Here is a 14,663-nt window from a genome sequence, read left to right as displayed (position 1 = left end):
ATATTTTATTATTTTTAGTTTATGTGTATGAGTATAGTGCCTGCATGTACGTAAGTGCATCTGTGTTATGAAATGCCCACCGGGGTCAGAAGAGGGCATTGGATACCTTGGAACCGGAGTTACAGGTGGTTATTAGCCACCGTGTAAGTGCTGGGAACCAAACCAGGGTCCTCTGTAAGAGCAGATAGTGTTCTTAATTGCTGAGCCATTTCTCTAGCCGTTGGATTTCTGTTTTTTATAAGTTACCTAGCCTATGGCGTTTTGTCATAGAACCTGATAGACCTGTATCCTGGGGTTTTGTAATTTAGTTGTAATAGTTGAATTACATACCACTAGAGTGATCTAAAATATTTGCACTGATACACAAAGTGAATCCAGGTTTCATGATGTCTGAAATGTATACAATTCAGAGGGCCCCTGTCCCCGCCTCCAAAAAAAGAAAAAGGAATGCAAAAAATCAAATGAAATCAATTATAGGGTCCAGGAACAGTACTTAAGAGAAACAATGGGACATTTAAGATTTATTAGCTTTTTGATTCATTAACCACTGTCTGCCCCAAGTGTAGAGTCCAACACTAGGAACTGCATAGTTTCAAAGAGCAGAAGACCCTTTTGCAAGACTCCAGTGAACTTACTGTTCATATGCAAATGTGGTTTGAGGAGAGCTTTGGAGCAAAAGGTCCCTTAGGAGATGCTCAGCAAAAATAGGGTGATTTGCCAGATTAGGTTATTCCCCCTTCTGAGAACAGAGCCCAGCCACCTTGCATATGGATGGTCACTTGTCCAAGTAAGAACATAAGGGAGCAGGTGCTCTTCCTGTTTTGAGAGTGGATTGTCTTTTGTGAGCCTCTCGTGTTTGTAGTTATGTCATTTAGGATCACAATCTGAAATGCAGAGACTTGACCTCATCAAGTCCTTAACAAGCTCTCTGTTGTTTCAGGGGAGAGGCAAATGACCTATGTGAGAAGCAGCTCTGAAATATCATGCTCTGACCTCTCAGGGTTTTCCTTCCAAGTCATTTACGTCAACGTTCATCTATGAGTAAGATGCCCACTTGAGCACATTCCAACTGTCCTGTGAAGAATGCTCCAGCAGTCTGCCAGGTATGCTCCAGGACTGGCTGTCTGACTGTATTCATTTGCCTAGTTTCCTTCTAAATCTCTATGACCTTTCTGAAGGTCATGGAAATGTTACAGAAGATGATCAGATATAACTAGAGGATACAATTAAGCAACTGACTCTTGGTGGAGGACTTCTCGGAAGTTTCCTATACTTTGCCTTTTCATTTCCACCACCAGAATTTTCTTCAAGTGGAATCCTACAGGCTTGACAAGCATTCGACGGGTCTTTATTCATATTTGTAGGTTGTTTTAATATTAAAAGAGGAGAGATAGAGAGATTGACATCAAGATTGTAGGCTCATAAAACATTCAAAGGAGCTTGTCTGATTCACCCTTCATATTACTTTATTTTTTAAAAATTTTATTTGATTGCTTTTATGCTAAAAGGTGATAAGTTCAGTTTGGCCATATTACAGACCCTCAAAGAGTACAGAAATATAAAGAAAAATCACTCATCATCTTAATGTTGCAGCCAACATTATTAATGACCATATGTGTATTTTGCTGGCTTGTAATTATAATAAACAAATAAGGTTTTTTCCTTATAGTTTTGTTTTAAAATTTGAAAAGACAGATGATGTCACTGAGCTCCTAAATCCCACAACTTTGTAATAGCTACCATTCAAGGTATTTTTTTCATACTGAGAATATGCATCTCATTTTCTTGTGTTTTTTTTCTTATTTCTTTTAGGAGGCACCCCACTGTGCAGGCTCTGAAATGAGACAGCCTTGGGCTTGATACCCAGATACATCCTAACTGTGTAGCACTGTGAACTGAAAGTCAGCCTGGCTACTTTCCTCATCTGTAAATACATGTAAACATACATGTTGAATTCACTCCTGGTTCCCATGCCCTCTGGTTTGTAGGTTCAGTCACTAGGGAGCTGGTACAGGTGACAGAGGGGAGGAGGAGAGTGAGGTCAGAGTAGTACTTCCCTGGGTTCTTTTTCTTCCAGTTAGGCTAGAGCTAGTTGTGTCCTTTGGTTAAACATCACTGCTTGAGGTTCTGGAAGGCAACCAAAGGCAATGGCAATACCTTTAGACTGCCCTGACCAACAATTTGAAGGGAAGTTTCCCATGCCTGGCACTGGGGTTTTTGTGGGATAGTCTATCACTCTTGGGGGGCATATTATCTCCCCATGTGGCATCACTCCATTTAATATATATGTATACACTTAGAAAATATTTCCCTATGGCTTTTTCAAACACCCTGTTATTTATCTTTTCTTCCTCCTTTCCCCTCTACATTACATTCCCTCCCTCCCACAGTTAAAGTCCCCCCATTTTCAGTATAGTCCCCGTGTCCTACTCTTTCTGTACCCAGAGGTCCCTTCACCCCACTGCACCCAGCATGACCTCTGTCTACTTTCCTTGCTTCTGCAGTTACCTCAGATTATGTACTCATATCTTGAGGTTTAGAACTCAGATTCGCAAATAATAAAGAACATGTGGTGTTTGTCTTTCTAGGTCTAGGTTATCTTACTCAGTATAATGTTTTCCAGTTCCATTAATTTACTGCAAATTTCATGATTTCATTTTTCTTTACAGCAGAATAGAGCTATGCTGTGTAGAGGTACCACATTTTCATTGTCCATCACTTGAAAGACATTTGGATTACTTCCATTTCTTAGCTGTTGTGAAAACAGGGACAATAAATATGGCTAAGCAAGTCTCTCGGCAGTAGGATATTGAGTCCTTTGGGTATGTGCCAAGGAGTGGCATAGCTGGGTCATATGGTAGATATACTTTTAGCTTTTTGAGAGTTCTTCACAGTGGTTTCCATAGTGGCTGTATCCAGTCTGCAATCCCAACAGCAGTGAATGAGGATTCTCCCTTCCCCATTTCCTTACCAGTATTTGTTGTCAGTCATTTTCTTGTTCTTAGCCATTCTGACTGTGGTAAGATGAAATCTTAAAGTAGTTTTAATTTGCATTTTCCTAATTGCTAAGATGTTGAACGCTCTAAGATATTTCTTATCCATTTTTATTTCTTCTTTTGAAAACTCTCTTTTCAGATCCATAGTCCATTAATTTTTTTGGATTCATTTTTATTTTATGGGTATGAATGCTTTGCATGTAAGTATACCATGTGCATGTAATGACCACAAAGAGCAGAAGAAGATGCCAGATCCCCTGGAACTGGAGTTAAAGATGGTTGTAAGCCACCATGTGGGTGCTGGAAGAGCAGCCAGTGTTCTTAACCACTGAACCATCTTTCTAGCCCCCCGCATAGTCCATTTTTAAATTGGGTCATTTGTTTTCTTTATGTTTTGTGTTTAGAGTTGTTTATTATGAATGTTAATTTATTAGATGTATAGATGGCAAAGTTTCTCTCCCACTCTCTGGGTTTCCTCTTTATTAGATTGTTTCCTTTGCTATACAGAAGCTTTTTAGTTTAAAGCTTCCTGTTTGTCAGTCGCTGGCCTTAATTCCTGAATGAATGGAGCTCTATTCAGAAAGTCCTTATCTGCACTTATATCTTGTAGGGTACACAGACTGTTTTCTTCAAACAGTTTCAGTTGTTTAGGTTTCACAATGAGGTCTTTGATCCATTTGGAGTTGAATTTTGTGAAGTGTTAGATACTGGTTTACTTTTATTCTTTTACTTGTGGACATTGAGCTTGCCCAGATGTTATTGCTGAGGACACTGCACACTTTAGACACAAGATTTGAAAGAATTTAGCTAGAAGTGAACTGGAAGCTTCCTTCCTGAGGACAAGCTCTCTTAGTATCAGAAGGTACTATGTAAGCTGCCAAGGCAGAAAAATCCTACCCAGTTGCAAAGGCTATGAACCACAACAATGACTGACCAGGAAGATATCTTCAGTGATGCACTAGTGGCACTTTTATCTTGGGAGTAACCAACAGCTGTCTAATTGGGCCTAAGGCTTACTCAATAGGTACTGTAAACCTATCTAACTACCTATGCCTGAAGAGGTCACAGACCCTAGAGGAAAACCTACTACTGCCATTACCAAACCAATATAATTCTAATATTCTAATACTTATCCTCTGCCTTCATCAAAAAAAGCTTTTTGTAACATATGGAGACAATTAGAGACCCACAGCTGGTCAAGATGCAGATAATAAATAACCATGAGATACTCAACTCCAATTGATACATCCTCAAAGCAGCCCCTACCCTAAGGCTCAGGGAACGTTACAGAAGACAGAATGGAAAGATTGTAAGATTCAGAGGCTCAGTATACCTGTTGCTAGATAGAGTCTCATAGATGACAGGGAAGCTGCACCTCTGAAATCTCAACAATATGGCGGCTTAAACAAGACATGCTATGACAACACCAGTTGACAAGCCAGTGTGAATAGGGAAATTTCACAGGGTTCACCCCTAACGCAAAGCTAAAGGCAATCAATGGCTGCTGATAGAGAAAGAATCAGTTTTCTCAAGGGACAAGTTCATTGGCTATCCAATCCCAAGTGGTCAGCCTAAACACAGGTACATATGAGCAACACTCAAAAGACTCAGCAGGTTTTGCATCTGTCTATCTATCCTCTATCTATCTATCTATCTATCTATCTATCTATCTATCTATCTATCTATCATCTATCTATCTATCTATCTATCTATCTATCTATCTATCTATCATCTATCATCTATCTATCTATCTATCTATAATCTATCTATCTATCTATCTATCTATCTATCTATCTATCTATCTATCATCTATCTATAATTATGTGTATATTTACATACATGTATATGGATATAGCAATAATAGAGAAGAGGTCATGAATTTGAGAGGGCGTGAGGATGTGGGAGGAATTGGAGGGGGAAAGGGAGGGGTGGAAATGATGTAACTACAATACTCGTGTATGGAAATCTCAAGAAAATTAAAATATAAAATAAAAAGACCAGTGCTTCTTTGCATGCAACAGCCTCCTCTAAAGCACGCTTTGTCACCAAGCAGTGGATCTTCTTCCCTCCCTCTTCCCTCTAGCCTGGTATTGGCTTAACTAAGATTAAGCTCCAGCTTGCTGCATCTTTGTGGTTCCCCCACTACCCATACATTAAAAGCGTCCTCATTGTAAATAAACCTTTCTGGAAGGTTCAAGTGTAACATGTTTGCTGATGGGACCTTGACTGATACAACTTACCGCATCCCTTTTACAATGAAAAATGAAACTACAAATTTTAAAAGATACAACATTAAGATGGTTTACTTAATGCTTTTAGGGTTTGAGAATAGAGCTCCTTGTAGGATGCAGAATGAGTCCACTGGGTACATGATGTCCAGCAAGCACCTTGGAGCCCTGTCATCTAGGCTGTATTATTTTTAGCATCCTAGACCAGTTCCCTTTGCAATTTTCAAAGACGTGAACAGACTACACATGGGCAGAGCTGATTTCCCAGCCCTGGGTTGTGGTTTGAACCACCAAACTAGAGGTTCCCAAATGGGGCCCTGGCCAGTCAGCTTCATTTGGAAAGTTGTCAAAAATGGATATTCTCAGGTCAGCTCATATCTACTGAATCAGGAACTTTGGGTAATATGTGTTTCAGAAATCCTGCTGGATGAGCTGGATATAAGCTAAACCCGCTGTACACATAGGTACTTGTCCATGGCTGATGGTCCCCCATTCTGTCTGGAGTCTAGAATTGTACTCAGGATGCTACATTTTGATAAAGGCAATTTAAAAAACCCACACTTTTGTGCAGCCTTTTAGAATTTATCAAATGCTTTTTAGCCCCTTCTCTGATTCAAGGTACTATATCCCATAGGGAAGTAAACAAGACTCTTCTGAACTACATTAACTGGAAAATAAATTCTGTTCTTTTGGAAGTCAGTTACCTGATCATTGCAAACTCCAGATTCCTCATTCACAAAATGAGGATACTAATACTATGTGTTTCCTGGGATTACTGGGGGATTAAAGGGAAACCTCACGTGGATAGTATTTCCACATAATAGACATAATGACAGCTATTGTTTTCATGCAAACCTTAAAAAGTAGAAATTAGGATAGGTGAGGTATAGTGGTTTGAATGAGAATGTCTCCTATAGCATTCACGTATTTGGATATTTTGTCCCCAGTTGGTGTTTTGGGAAGTCTTAGAAGGTGCGGCCATGCTGGAGGAAGCATGTCACTGAGGCAGGCTTAGAGAGTTCTTAAGCCTTGTCAAATCTCCAGTCCCAGTAGCACCCTGCTTCCTGTGCCTGTTGGAAGAGTGAGTGTATAGTTTCTGCTCCTATTCCAGGCACCTCTGCCACCATGCCTCCCTGTCATGATGGACTCTTGCCCCTTTGGATTTATAAGCTAAATAAACTCTTCCTTCTATAAGTTCTCTTGGTCATGGTGTTTTTATCACAGCATCAGGAAAGTAACTAATAAAGTAATTGGTACCAGAGAGTGCGTTTTTTGCTGTGAAGAACCTGACCATGTAGGTTTTTGGAAGAATGTAGAAGACTTCAGAAGTTTGGGTTAGAAAAACAGTTGGTTGCTGTAAGCAGAGCTTAACAGGCCATTCTAGTAGGTGCCTGGAAGAATGTAGTGCTGAGAGCAATTTAGTGCCAGAGGAAAATATGGACTTAAACAGCAATTTGAATATTTTGGCAGTCTGGCTGGAGTCTGCCCATAGCCAAAAACCTTGCCTGAGTCTAAGTTGAAAAGCAATGGACTAATTTCTTTGGCAGAGGGTATTTCAAAGCAGACTAATGTAGAAATGGTGGCATGGCTATAAATGGTGAATATTATGCAGATCTACAGTGAAAAAGAGCAAATGGGGGCAGAAAGAAATACAGAATGTAGAGTTTGGATCGAAAAAGAGCAGTAAGGAGATTAATGTTGGAGCCAAGCTATGCGCTGAAGGGAGAGGATCCCTTTGAAAAGGAGATTAAAGTGATAAGGAAAGGCTAGAGATTTGTGCTTAAACAATGCCTCCAGTGCAAGACAACACCCAGCTAAGCCTCCAGTTTGTGAAAGGAAAATGCTGGGATTGTCTACTCCAAGAAAACCACAGCAGAGAAAAGCTTCAAAAGTGGATGAAGCAGGTCAGGGTCCATCCCAAACTTGCAGCCAAACTTGGCAGTGTGTTCACCTGGTGCTGGCTTTAGAGGCATGAAAAATGCAAGCTGGAAGAGTCAACAGTTCTTCTACCATGGTTTCAGACAGTTGCCAAGTCCAGGCAGCGTGCATCTGGGATGTTCTTGCATAAAGAAGGTCCTGATAGGCCATTGCGTGAAGCTGTGAAGATGAAGCCAGGTTGATAGTGGAGACCCCAAGAAGACTTTTGTGATGCCAGAGCTGTAAGACATCTGCCAGAGAGCTGCCTACGGGGAGTGGTAACAGCCCAAAAGAGAGATGTATGTTTCATACAGCAAAGCTGGAGAGACTGAGCTACCTAAGTCCTTTGGAAGTAAAGTCCCAGAAGTCTGATATGGATCTAGTGGATTTGGTGTTTGCTGCTGGGTTTTGGTCTTGTTTCGGTCTGGTATTTTGTCACTATGTTTCTATTCTTCCCTTTTGGAATGGGAATATGTACTTGGTTCTACTGTATTTTGGAGTATGTAATTTCTTTGGATTTTATAGGGACTTACACTTAAGAGATTGCCCTGAGTCTCAGAAGAGACTTTGGACTATGAACTTTTAAATAGTATTGAGACTGGTAAAGACTATGGGAACTTTTAAGGATAGACTAAATGCCTTTTGCATTTTATATGGTCATGAGTCTATGGGGGTCAGAGAGTGCAATGTGGTGGTTTGAATGAGATTGTCTCCCATAGGCTCCAAGTATTTGGACATTTGCTCCCAGTTGGTGGCACTGCTTTGGGAGGTCTTAGAAGGTGTGGCCATGCTGAGGAAGCCCATCACTGGGGTGGGCTTAGAGAGTTCTTAAGCCTTGCTGAATCTCCACTCCCAACAGTACTCTGCTTCCTATGCCTGTTTGAAAATGTGAACGCTTCTGTTCCTTCTGTTCCTTCTCCACCTCTGCCACCATGTCTCCCCACCATGCTGGACTCTTGTGCCTTTGCAACTGTAAGCTAAATAAACTCTTCCTTTTATAAGTTCCCTTGGTTACAGTGTTTTATTACAGAAACAGAAAAGTAACTCAAAAATGAGGAAACACCAGTTGAGGAATTTTGACTTGTCTAAACTAGAACTGATGATTCCTCAAAACTGATGATTCCTCAAAACTGCCTTGAAAAATCTACTGCTAACATCTCTTTGCTAACTGATGAGAAATGATTGAGGGATATGTGCTTAAAGAATATTTGAGATCACAATTATGTAGCCCGTGTTAACAGAATTTTGTAGAAATCTGCTATAAGATCCTGGATCACTCATAGGCTAGATTCCCTCCTTCCCAGTCTGATCAGCCTTGCGGGCCCTCCTGAAGTTCCCTGTCTTGCTTTGTTGTCTGTGGTGACTTCTCATGACCAGGGCATCTTTTCTGTGAGGAAAATACAGGGTTTCCAGCAAATGCTCACTGAGGAAATGGCTGTCCAGGTGTATACTTCCTAGACGAGTTCCAAAACTACTGAGACGACTACCAAACAGGAATGTAAAAGTTAATAACTTGCTTATTTGAAAGCTAAACCTTTCTAAACCTATCACGGGGTGTTTTTCCTCATGGAGGATTAACGGCCTGACAAGGTTGAACTTTGAAAGAAAAGCTATTTGTGACTTATAGGGGAGCTGGGGGAAAAAAGGTCTTGACTTTTTAAAAACAAAACAAAACAAATATCCCGGCAACCCAAAACATGTTCATTTTTCTCAGACCTGTAACTCACAAAGGGCACCTCTGCTTTGGCTGGAAATTTCAAAATGACCCCCTTCTGAAGCAAAGGGAGGTGTGAGCAAGTGGCGTCCCCAAAGAATTGACCTGGGAATATTTATAAGGATTGAGCATAAAGGTCCATAGGGGAATTGTTCTCGAAGCCTTAAGCCCTGGTGCTTTTTCTAGAAATTTATTCGTTTATTTCTAACATCCCAAGACAGTTATGGTGATATTTTATCAACTCTGACCATTCTCCTTCCAAATTCTTAAGAATTTGCATAAAGAATTGGACTCAAATCTCCTCTTAGAGGGATTTCAAACTAAATTAACCAACCGAGTCAGACATTAGAAAGTGAGTTTACGGATGTGAGTTTTGCACATTAGAGTCTGTTTCCCAAGGCTACTGGCTGTGCATGTCAGACTAGGTGACCTCTCCAAATCTCAGTCACTTGCTTTGTGCATGGGAGTAATCATGATGCCTTGTGGCTGGGCTTGAAAAAGACAGCCCATAATAATTGCCTGATATAAGTGAGCTAGCTCCATATTATTTATAATAACTGGCATTTGAAACTGGCTTGGGATCCACAATAAAACACTAGGTATATAGTGTTTACTTATGTTACAGCAGGTCCCACAGGATCCCCATTCAAAAATTATTAAATCCAAATTTCATTATTAATTGTATTTAAAAGACATCAAATGAAACATCTTTATCTTAATTACCCAGATTTTAAAGATTCATGAGCTTATTATTTCAGATTTTAAGGAATGCTTAATTCTTTCTCCATTTCCCCTAGTCTAAAATGAGTTTTCTTCTCTTTATGTTTTGTAAACCTGGAGTATGCCAAGCGCCGGAGGAGGGATTCATTGTATCATCATCATTTTCAGCATTTCTGACACTGTATTCTTATTATTTAGCAAAGTGCAGTTGCTACAGAGCCTCTGGAACTTTACAACAGGAAGGGCAGATGGGAGAAGTAACTTGAGCGGGCAAATGAGTTCAACCAGCAATACACAGGGGCACAGGAGCGTTTGGCTGGGATATGAAAAGGAGAGATTGTGGTCAGGGTAGTTGGTTTGTTCAGGTAAAAATTAAGATGGTTTCCAGAGTTACATGAGAAGGGCTATTGCTTCACATCTCACAGAAATGACTCACAACAGGGCGAGAACATGAATAGTTGATTACAGCATATGTCTACAATTTATGGTCAGAATCAGTTCCACTCTGGTCTTCACAGAGGAAATAATACCGGATAACCTTGAGTTCAAATTGAGGGAGGAAATGCAGTCGGCAGCAAGGAAATGGTGGTGGGAACGGGAAAATTGTGAGGTTTTAAGTTAATGGCACTCCAAACAGTCAAACATCATAACTAGGATATTTCTTTTTATCCAAGTACTTGCGATAGTTTCATAAATTCACTAGCACCTCATCATTTGGGCACATTTTCTAAATTTTAGGCTTTTTTAAAAAAATGCAGTTTTGTTATTTTTGATTGCTTGAGATCTGGGGAGTAACAGCAGAATTATTTAGGTAGCGTACTTTAAGCCACAGACTGCATTTCATTGCGGGTCACACAGTAAGAACATATGGGATTTGACTGGAATAGTTTGTATTATTTATTTGTGTCTATTTCCATGTTCTACTTGATATTTGTTCATATAAGATCATTTTAAGAATGTGCTATATTTTCTCTTATTATTTATGTTATTTGTGAATTATCTTTATATACACACATGTATCTATGTAGTCTGTATATACCAGATTACAAAGTAAATGTATATTACTGCAGGTCACAAGGAAAAAAGAAGTTTGACTTATTTTGTTCAATAAGAATATCTAAAAATTAATATATTAGTGATTTAGGCTATGCATTAGTCACTTTTACGTTGCTGTGATAGAAACACCATGACCAAGGGAACTTACGAAAGGGAGAGTTTATTTGAGATTATGGTTCCAAAGGGGTGAGAATCCATCATGGCAGGGAGGCATGGCAGTAGAATTGGCTGGAGGAGGAGCAGAGGCTAAGCTCTTACATCTTCATGCAGGCACAGGAAACAAGAGAGAGACTTGAGAAACCTGCAAGGCTTAAGAACTCTCTAAGCCCGTCCCCAGTGAGGTGCTTCCTCCAGCATGGCCTACCTTCTAAAACCTCCCAAAACAGTGCCACCAACTGGGGACAAAATTGTCCAAATATTTGTAGCCTATAGGGGACATTCTCATTCAAACCATCACAGGCTGGGAATGTAAATCAGTGGTATTATAGAATGTATACTCGGCTTGTATGAGGCTCTGGATTTAATCCCTAGCATCCTCCAAAAAATTAAATTATTGATGGTTTATAAAAGCAAAGATTCAATTCTTAAAAATTGTCTGTATTGTTTAAACAATCCCAACAGACTGTTTATATTGTTGTAATATGTACTTGGCCTGTCCAGATCTGGGCTGCTGTTATGAGAGTCATGTGAGAAATTGATATAAAGCTCATATTCTCAGGCTCCTACAACTAAGTGGGTCTGGAGTGATTTCTAGGAGTCTGTACCTTTAAAAACGGTGCTATAGGTAATGCTGACCATGGCTATCAGGACACACCACCAGAGGAAGGAGGAGCAAACTTTATCATGACGCCTTTCCAAATTTCCTTAAAGTTGATTGAAGAATGTCCAAATAAAAACCCTTCAGCTCTAAAAATGGTGCCATTTACAAATAACCGAGGCAACACTGAAAGATGATTTGGAACCAGAAGCAGAGGCTCCTGTTAATCTAGGTTTCGCCAACCTGCCTACTGTCTCCACTCTTGACAGATGATTTCCTGTTTTACTTCAGCCAACACGTCTCCCGCTAGTTGCATTTTGAATGTTTTATGTTTTTTATAAGTTTTGTGGAGGGAAAGATGAATGAAGAAGGGGGACAGAAAAGGGCATCAAAGAGCCATTTGTGCAGACAGAGCTGCAGATAAGGTGAAGAAACAAATCAGGAAACGGTAGAATGCCCCAGCCGGGCTGCTCCTGATTCACTTGGGGCCTCTTTGTATTTCTTAATCTCTCTCCTTTAAAAGTTACTCTATTTCTTTTTTTCAAAGATTTACTTTATTTTTATCAATATATGCATATGTCTGTATATGTATGATCACAGGAGCGCAGGTTGCCCACAGAGACCAGGGGAAGACATTGGATCCCTTGGAGCTGGAGTTACTGGTGATTGTGAGCTCTCTGACATGGTGCTGTCCTCTACAAGAACAGCAAGCACTCAATTGCTGGGCCGTCTCTCCAAGCCCTAAAAGATACTTTTCTTCGAAAGTCTAATACTGACCATTTGATGCTTTTCTCTTTAGTTTTCTTCCTTCTCTTTTCCCTTCCTCCTTCCCCTCCTTTGCCCCTTCGACATCTCCTTTCTCTTCTTCGTTCTCATCTTTTTTCTTCTCTCTTCTCTCCTTTTCGCCTCCTTTCTTCATTTTGTGTTTTGTTCATTGCCACCTGTATGACAAAGTCCCTAGAGAGCTAAAATTAACATTACTAATCACATACCTAGTAAATCAGTATGAATATACTGTAAGAAAATCAGCAATCGGTTAATAAATCCTTACTTACTACTAATATGAAGTTCTCATTTTCTTACACCTATTTTTTTTTATCCTCTTTGGATTATATTCTGTTGTCAGATATACTGGTAACCATCACAACATCAACAACAAATAGGCAAGGTCTCTGGGCTCTGCCTACATAGTGCCTCCTTGGCTAGTGGAGTCAGACAGGGAACAGGATAATGGCAGGTAACGGTGACTTTCTGTACTGCACAGACGAGATCACATGTGGTGACAGATGGTAGGACTTGCATAAAGGCAGCTATGGCTTTAATTAGTCTCCTTACCTCTGTTATTCATTTACTTAGAAATACTTTCACAGCATACAATAGCGAACAAGGCATCATGGAGTGACATTCAGTGTCTGGGTGGGAGTCAGTAACCAATAGTCATTTTGATAGTCCCTCAAATATCATGAGCAAGTCATTCATGCAATACTGAGAAGTTCTAGCATATAAACCCAGTTGAGACACAGGATTAGGGAGACTTCAAATGAGGTTTAAAATTGAACAATAAATGGACTTTGGATAATAGAAGACAGATTTTCCACAGTCAGAGAAAGATGTTAAGAGTAAAAAACAAAGGACAAGAAAAGTGAGAAGCCCTAAGCTGCTAGATTCAGGCCACACATGAGAGCCATCACTATTGATTGCTTAGATATAAATACACGTATATATGCACATGCAGGTAGGTGGATACAGGTGTGTGTGTGTGCGTGTGTGTGCACGTGGGTTACTTTTTGCTCTCATTTGGATCTTGAATATCCCCCAAACCCTCTATGTTAAAGGCTTGGTCCCCAGCTTGGTGCTACTGGGAGCTGACAGAATCTTTAAGAGCTGGAGCTTAGCAGGAGGTCCCAGATCACTGGAAATGTGCCATTGAAGGATATGGTGGGTACCAGCCCCTTCCACTTCCTCTTTCTTTTGTATCCTGGCCATGACATAAATTGCTCTGCTCCACCAAGCACTCCCTGTATTGTATGCTACCAAGGGCCCCAAACAATAAAGTCAACCAGCCATGGACTGAAGCCTCTAAAACTGTGAGCCAAAACAAAGTCTCCTGGTGTTGAGCTCAGACTGTTTCCAAGCCACATAGGGAAAGACATGAAGCTTCCATGTATCTGAGTGGTGTGCAGCTGGAAAGGGGTGTCCCAGGCCATGAGCTGCTGTGGCCAGCCCTGCTGTTACCTCACTGCATCTTCCTGATCCACTATCTTCCCACATAATACACAACCTCCAGGACTGTGTATATCTGCAAGTAAATAGACTAAGGTTAGCTAGCCCTTTTGGTTTTCTTGTTGTTTTTTCTCTTTCCAAATGAGCATGTAGCTCCTGCAGGGAAGAAAACATGCTCACAGCCTGGGATCCTCTTTGATTTAGAGAAACTGGTGTTCCTGACCACACCCTAGACTTGGCTTTGGCAAGTTGACCACTATGTAGATTTTCCTAAGATAGATGTTTGTCTCTCTAGTCTTATTAAAATGTGGAAAGGATCTGTGTATTCTATGTTTTTCATATTTAATAGTACATCAGAGAAATTTGAACACTAAAAAGACAGGAGTCTTGTTTGAAGTTATAGAGAGAGTATTCAAATAAATAAAAAATGGATTTTTTTGAGTGTCTAATCTATCCCTTCTCCCAACCTTTCCTTATTCTACCTGTTTTTGAATTTTTAGAGAAGAATTTTTCACTTCCCCTGGGGTTTCTATGAGTCTCTTATCCCAGTGGCTTTTCAAAGATATATGTTCAGTAGGAAGAGATTATATGTTTCAGGGCTCCAGCCACTGGACATTAACTGCTATTAGTCGCAACAATAACAGTAATGATGACGGTGGTGGTGGTAGGGGTAATGATGATGGTCATAATGGGACCCACAGAATTTTGTTACGAAACCATCACCATTATTATTATTGCATTTGCCACAGCACAAAAATGATTACAAGTGCTGCAGCCCAGAAAAGATTCCCATTCTCTTCCCAGTTTGAGGAGTCAGAGAGAAATGTAACAAAGAACTGTTGAAAGGAACCTCTCCATGTGGTCCCACATCACAACACAAAACTGCAGAGCTTTAACAGCCACTCATCTTGGCAAATTTCCAGTGTCCCCATGTCTCCAAAGTCATGGAACACTTGATCATTTGAGAAAGTCTTCACAGGATAATGAAGGAAGGAGCACAGGGAATGGCCATGCTCAGGACACAAATGGGGATGCCAGGGTGGGGCCCGACA

This window comes from Nannospalax galili, unplaced genomic scaffold (genome assembly GCF_000622305.1).
Source record: "Nannospalax galili isolate Female #2095 unplaced genomic scaffold, S.galili_v1.0 scaffold690, whole genome shotgun sequence".
Lineage (NCBI taxonomy): Eukaryota > Metazoa > Chordata > Mammalia > Rodentia > Spalacidae > Nannospalax > Nannospalax galili.
This window is presented reverse-complemented; position numbering follows the sequence as displayed.